The sequence below is a fragment of the Hirundo rustica genome, chromosome 2, assembly GCF_015227805.2.
Source record: "Hirundo rustica isolate bHirRus1 chromosome 2, bHirRus1.pri.v3, whole genome shotgun sequence".
Lineage (NCBI taxonomy): Eukaryota > Metazoa > Chordata > Aves > Passeriformes > Hirundinidae > Hirundo > Hirundo rustica.
In genome coordinates, this window is record NC_053451.1 from 15,803,235 (window position 1) to 15,809,677 (window position 6,443).

Sequence of the window (6,443 nt, forward strand, 5' to 3'; positions counted from 1 at the left end):
AAAGCGCCATGATGTGGTATAAACCAGAGGAAGACCAATATTTCGCAGCCCCCCAAATCATTACTGACTTTGAGCAGTCCCGGGCAGCGCTTCCTTGTCCTATCCATACTGGGATCCACTGGTGTGGAGGACAGGAATAGCTCCAAACATATACTGTGCAATGATAAACTAGGATGTTTCGGAAGCTGATTAGTGAGGTACCTGATGAACCTTTTTCTCCTGGCATCCTGACATGAAGCCAGAGTGCCTTTCAGTCAAACTTAAGCTACTGGAGACCATCCAGGGATATTTTTGGTAGTTGCTCCTGCATTTTGTGATGGCATGAAGAGCAAGATGACTGGCAATGACGATGTGAGCAGATGTCTATACCTTTGTGGGATCTGATGACAAAGGTGGATTGTTTTTTTTTTCTCAGACCACCAGCTGACATCTCATCTCATCTCAATCTCATCTCATCTCATCTCGTGCAGTCTGTACACATTCTCCCCCACAACCTGTACACACATATCCACCAATTCTTTTAAGAAATAATGCTAAGGCATTGTAAGAATAGCATGGAAAAGCTCAGGGCAAGGCCTTATAGGAGTGGATCATGGATTTATTTAGGGAAAACACACCATGCATGGCAGCCATCTCAAAGGTGGGCACCTAACTCCTTGTTAATCACTGATGAGAGTCAGAAGAAGGGCATGGCAGCTCATCCCATTGCTCCCAGGAGATGACTGACTGAAATCAAGTGAAAATGAAGGGGAAAAAAAAAAAAAAAGAAATAAAAAAAAAGATAGGAGCCCTACATCTCCTTAGGAGCCTTTTTTTCTCCATTACATGAATGGAGATGCCCTGGGCTAAAGGTGAGACTCCCTCTCCAAAGCCAGAGCCGGACCACACTTGCAGCTCCCTCTGTGTAGAGTGTTCAGCTCCACACCATCCCAGTGAGATGCAGGAAAGCTCCGTTTACTCTGGCTGTTCCAGGCATTCCCTCTGCTTTGCAGATGTCCCAGCACCAATTACTCCCATCCCTAGCATCTATCAGCAGGGACAAGAGAACATGATAACACTGCAGGTGACAATTTAAAGGGGAATTTTAGTGGAGTCTCACATCTTAAATCATTCTGTAATCATGCAAAGCTTCTGCCCGGTGGGTTCACAAGGTTCAGCCTGGGGTGTTCCTGTTTTCCTTGCCAACTGTGCTTACGGTTCATGTATGTTGTGAGAGTGTTTCAAGGTGAAAGGGGACAGGAGCCAAAGCAAACCTATATCAGAAGTGCTGCATAAAGAGAATAACTGAAATGCATAAAAATAAAATTTGACCAATAAATCAAGTGCTCTAAAGGACATGAAATTCTTTAATTAAAATCACTGACATAACACAGCCAGATTTCAGAAGAAGTGATTTTGTAACAGGTAGAAGAGGGAGTAAAATTTGGAAGAATTTGCATTAAAAAAAAAACCCAACCAAAAAACCCACCAAGCAGAAGCAAGCCTCTCTCATGCCCATGCCCTCACTCAGAGCTGGAGAGGAACAAAGATCAGGCTTGGTGACATGGTATCACATAGGTTTAGGGTGGTAGAAAGGAGAACCTCCCAAGGGAGGAACACTTACTGCTGAAGAAGTGATGGGTCAGAAAGGAACAGGAACTCAGAGAATCCACTGTGCAACTACTAAGATAGTACATTCAGTTTCCTTCTGACAATTTTGGCCACTGGAGGGTAAATCAGCTCTAGGCGTACATATGAATGACTGAGAGGCTTTAGGGTAAATAAAAGGGGATTATCTATGGAAGAGAGGAGCAGTGATCTGAAGAATGTTTATAGCTCTTCTGCTGGAACACTAAGTTCCATTGGGTCTATACATGGTGGGACTTCAACAACTAACTCCAGAGGTACACTTCATGGCCAGCTCCTCTTAGCATCCTGTATGAGCCACAGCACTGTTCCTTGCATTTCTTCCTACAGATCCTCTGTGTTAGGCTTTCCCAGCCCAGATCCTGGATCCTGGTCAGTGTCCATGTGCAACCTGTGAAGTCTCATGGGCATGCCTTATCATGCTGACTTGCAAAACCTGGCTGACTTGCAAAAACCCACAGTTCCATGATTCTGGGCTTACAGGTTCTTCCTCATACTCTGAGAGGGACATTGCTTCACTGATTCACAATAGCCACTGATAGAGGTATTACCGAAGATGACTTATTGAGAGATTAAAGGAATTTAGTGTTCCGAGACTAAATGCAAACCATATGAGATTAAACAAATGTCTGTATATAACTGAAAAGGGAAACGCAAAAGTGAATGCAGTTGGAGCTTTATTATGGCCCATTAGTGTGCAAATGCCTGAATGTGACAGGAAATAAGACTGATTAAGGTATCAGGATATAAGATACAGAGATCAGGGCTCAGTGTTTGGGCATGTCTGAATGGTTAGCGAGTTCAGAGACACAGCTCTGCTCTTCCCTGAAACAGGACAGAGGAGGCTGGGGGGGGTGGACACCTTCTTGCTCTATACAGCTTCTTGATAGGAGGGTGGAGCCAGGAGAGGGTCAGTCTCCTCTCACAGGGAACAAGAGACAGGATCAGAGGAAAAGACATCAAATTGTGCCAGGACAAGTTTAAATTGGAAATTAGGAAAAAAATCTTCCCCAAAAGGGTTCTCAAACCCTGGAACAGGCTGCCCAGGGCAATGGTCAGTTGTCATTCCTGGATGGGATTTAACAGATGTGTGGATGTGGCACTTGGGGACATGGGTTAGTAGTGGCCTTGACAGTGCTGATGGAATGGTAGGACTCTATGATCTTAGAAATTTTTTCCAACTTAAATTATTCTGTGATTCAGAGATTTTAAGTCACAGGTTCTATTTCATCTACACTCAGCAAGGAGATGCATCTCTTTCAACTCCTCCTGAGTGGAAATTTATGATTCCTCTCTTATTTAAGCAGAAGTTTTCAAAGCTCTCTATAAGTAATTATTTTTCTCTCCTTAATTAAGAAAGTAGAAAGACAAAAAGCAAATGACATAATCACAGCAAAGCAGGACATAAATATTTATTACCCAGCTGAACATTGCTTAGCTCCTTGGTCAGCTCTTCCAAGGACCTGACTTGCTCAGGAATCCAGATGATGAGGTTTCCTTGTCATAATAAGCCACAAGCAAAGACCTGTGACTCTGCAATACAACTGCTTTGGAATTAAGCAGTACAACCGCTCTAGGGCTTAACCTGAAATTTCTGGGGGCAGAAAATTCTTCCCATATGTCTGGGTGTGTGTGACCCAAGGCACAAGTGTGACTCTTTTAACTAGTGAAAATCAAAAGGCATGGCTATTCTCCAGCAAGAACAAGAGCGCTAGGTGGAAAACACCTTGAAACATCATCACTGAACCAGAGATGTCTGTGCAACAATTTTTCATAGAGTCATAGAATTATTAAGGTTGGAAAAGTCCTCCGAGACCATTAAGCCCAACCATTCCCTTAGCACTGCCAAGCCCACTACTAACCCAAGTACCACATATAAATATGTGTTAAATCCCTCCAGGAATGGGGATTCAAACACTGCCCCGGTGTTGGGGGTTAGATTTCTTTCTTTTTTACTCATAGAATTTTTCCCCAAAAGTTGCTGGACTAACTACTGGGTACATATGGGCACTTGACCAAAACAGAGAGGTAGCCAAAAGTCGGGAAGGGGAAGATCCTATGAGTTTTGGGGGCAGGTAAAGGACAGGGCTGGGAGCAGCTATGCTCTCTCTTGCTCTTGGCATCGGAGGGAGGATGGCCAGGCTGTTTGCTAGCTGTGAGAGGAGCTCACTGTCTCCACCAAGTCCAGGTCTGGGAAATCTACCATCCTCTGCTTGTGTGCCCAGGAATTCTGAGCTCCTCCTCCTGCCCTGCTGGAGCTGGCCCAGCCCTGTCCTGCTGCCGTAGCTTCTTTGGCACTGCTCTTTTTGCTACGGTGTGGCCCCCCCACCCCCCTGCCTGCCGGGGACACCGCAGGGCTTCAGATTTATCTCATCCACCAGCCCGGGATTTTTCACTGTTCCATCTTGGTGCTCTGAGAGTCCTGGAGAGGCACCGAGATCAAACTGCCCCGGGTTTTGTGAAGCAAAGCCCTTGAGGTTCCTGGTTCAGTTTTGTTGTTAATGCTGTAGTAGTTGTTGTTTGTTTTGCTTTGCTATACATACTAGTAAAGAACTATTATTCCTATCCCCATATCTTTGCCTGAGAACTCCCTTAATTTTCAAAATTATAATAATTCAGAGGGAGGGGTTTTGAATTCTCCATTCCAAGGGAGGCCCTGCCCTCCCTAGCAGACAACTGTCTTTTCCAAACCAAGACACCTGACCAGTGTGTTCCAGGGCTTGGTAACTGTTTTCGGGAAAGAATGTTCCCTAATAACCAATCAAACACCTCCTCAGTTGCACCATCCACCTCTCTGACAATGCTGGTGTTGCACAGTCCACAAGGACCAGGATCCCTGGGCTCACAGATCTCTGGACAGAATTTTGGAAATCACTGATGGTTTCTCACCAGGAGACATCTTGTCACCAGGTAACAGTACTGGAAGAATTAAAAACCTCCTTTGCTTTCTTAAACAGGCAGGGTCCTGACATTTGCAGTAAAAGACAAAGGATGGGGAGAGATTTGAGATCTAAATCAGTTTTAGCTCATTTAAAGCAACCAATGCCTTTAGGAAAAGATCCCTTGAGGTTTCACCAGCGCCCTGTTATCCTAGTGATTTGGGAAAACTGAGTCGAACAGATCCCTCGTAGTCCAGCATATTCCCAGGCCTGAAAAAGGGGAGGGATTATTTTTCAGCTAACAACTCTGATTTGCTTCTGCCAAAGGTTGTTTTTAGTTTTGTTCTGTAATTCTTGGCTGCAGTGACCTTGGGATTTGAAATGCCCCTTAGACATTGTCGTGGGTTAGTACAGTTTAGTTTTTTAGTCATAGAGGAATGTGGAATGATTTTCCAGGTCAAGACCTGGGAATTGCTTTAGAAAGGACAGGGACCTATCAGAGGGCTAGTTGGAATATTGGCATCTGTTTTGACCACTGAAAATTATTGGCTACGACTTTGGGAAGTACCATATAAAACCCCATGAATTTCCTGTAGGTGGGTCTTTTTTTCTTCTTCCTTTGGCCAGAGAGAGACAGGTAACATTGAGCTGGGCCTGCTGCTCCCCCCTTTTTGGGGAGCTGGCCTGAGGCCTGGCCGGATTCCATTGGCTCCCGGGTGACGGGTGGGGAAGGAGAGGTTGCTGCTTTACAACAACTACTTTCTCCAAACTTCCCTGGAGCAGGGAGAGATCCCTGCCGGGCCTCTGACAAGAGCTATGGGCACCATTTGGGCTGAGGCTGCCCCAATTTACACCGAGGGGTGGGCTGAGAAGGCATTTATGATCCTGCCTGCGTTTTTTTATAATTCTGGACTACATAGATGTTCTGAGCTCTGATGTTGCTGTTGAGTTCTTCCTCCCCTCACCAGAGTGGCCTTGAACATCTAATACCACAAGCTACCAAGCTACCTTGGGAGAGAAGAGACTCTGGGAAAATTTAACCCTTTCCTAGCAACATGAATCTTCCAGGGCTCGGCTCTTCTCTGAGAAAGAAAAGAAAGAGACAGAGTGAACATAAAAAAATACAGCATGAAGTCAGTGGAGCGAAAGTGAAAAGACTGTTGAGACAGAGGGTTAAAGAGTTGGTTGTTCCATTCTTACTTGAGCCATAGAAATGAACTATATATTTAGATTATCCCTTTAAATCATGGGAAAGATATACACTTGGGGAGATGATTGTTTAGATTTGTGTGTGGATTTGAGCAAAGGTGTTTGTGATGGACTAAATAATATTAATTCGATAAGATGCTTGAACAGAGACAGAGATGAGAAGTCCACTGCACCAGTGAAGAAGTAAAAAGATATGTCTGTACCTTAAGATGAAGAATCCTTTGCCTTTAAAATTATTCATCTTTAAAAGCTGACACCCCAATATGCAAAAGTTTAAGACCCATGACCTATAAGCAGCTTGGGAAACTGCTAATAAGAGAGGTCACAAAGACAAGTTTCTCCAAGCAGCTGTTTTTGTAATAGCTAAAAAACCCACAAGAAAACTGTTCTAGGTTATCTAGATTTCTAATCTTTTAATGTGTGTTAATAAAACTATTTGTTCATTTTTAAGGTTAAGCCTGCTTTACTTTTCTCCTAGTCTCTCTCCCCTAGAAAAAGAGTGAATACTAAAACCAGAATTTAATAAACGTGAAACCACTACAGACGTGTGAGTGAAGCCTTTGTACGTGGCCAGTCCTTTCACAGTGCTCATAGTTCAGTACAGTCTGTTCACAGTATTATTCTGTATCCTGGTGACAGTGAGACCTTTGGTTTTCCCAGCCCTCCCATGAGATGATTTCTTTGTTTACCTGAGTGGCTTGTCAGTTCCTTAAGGATTTTTTCCCCTCA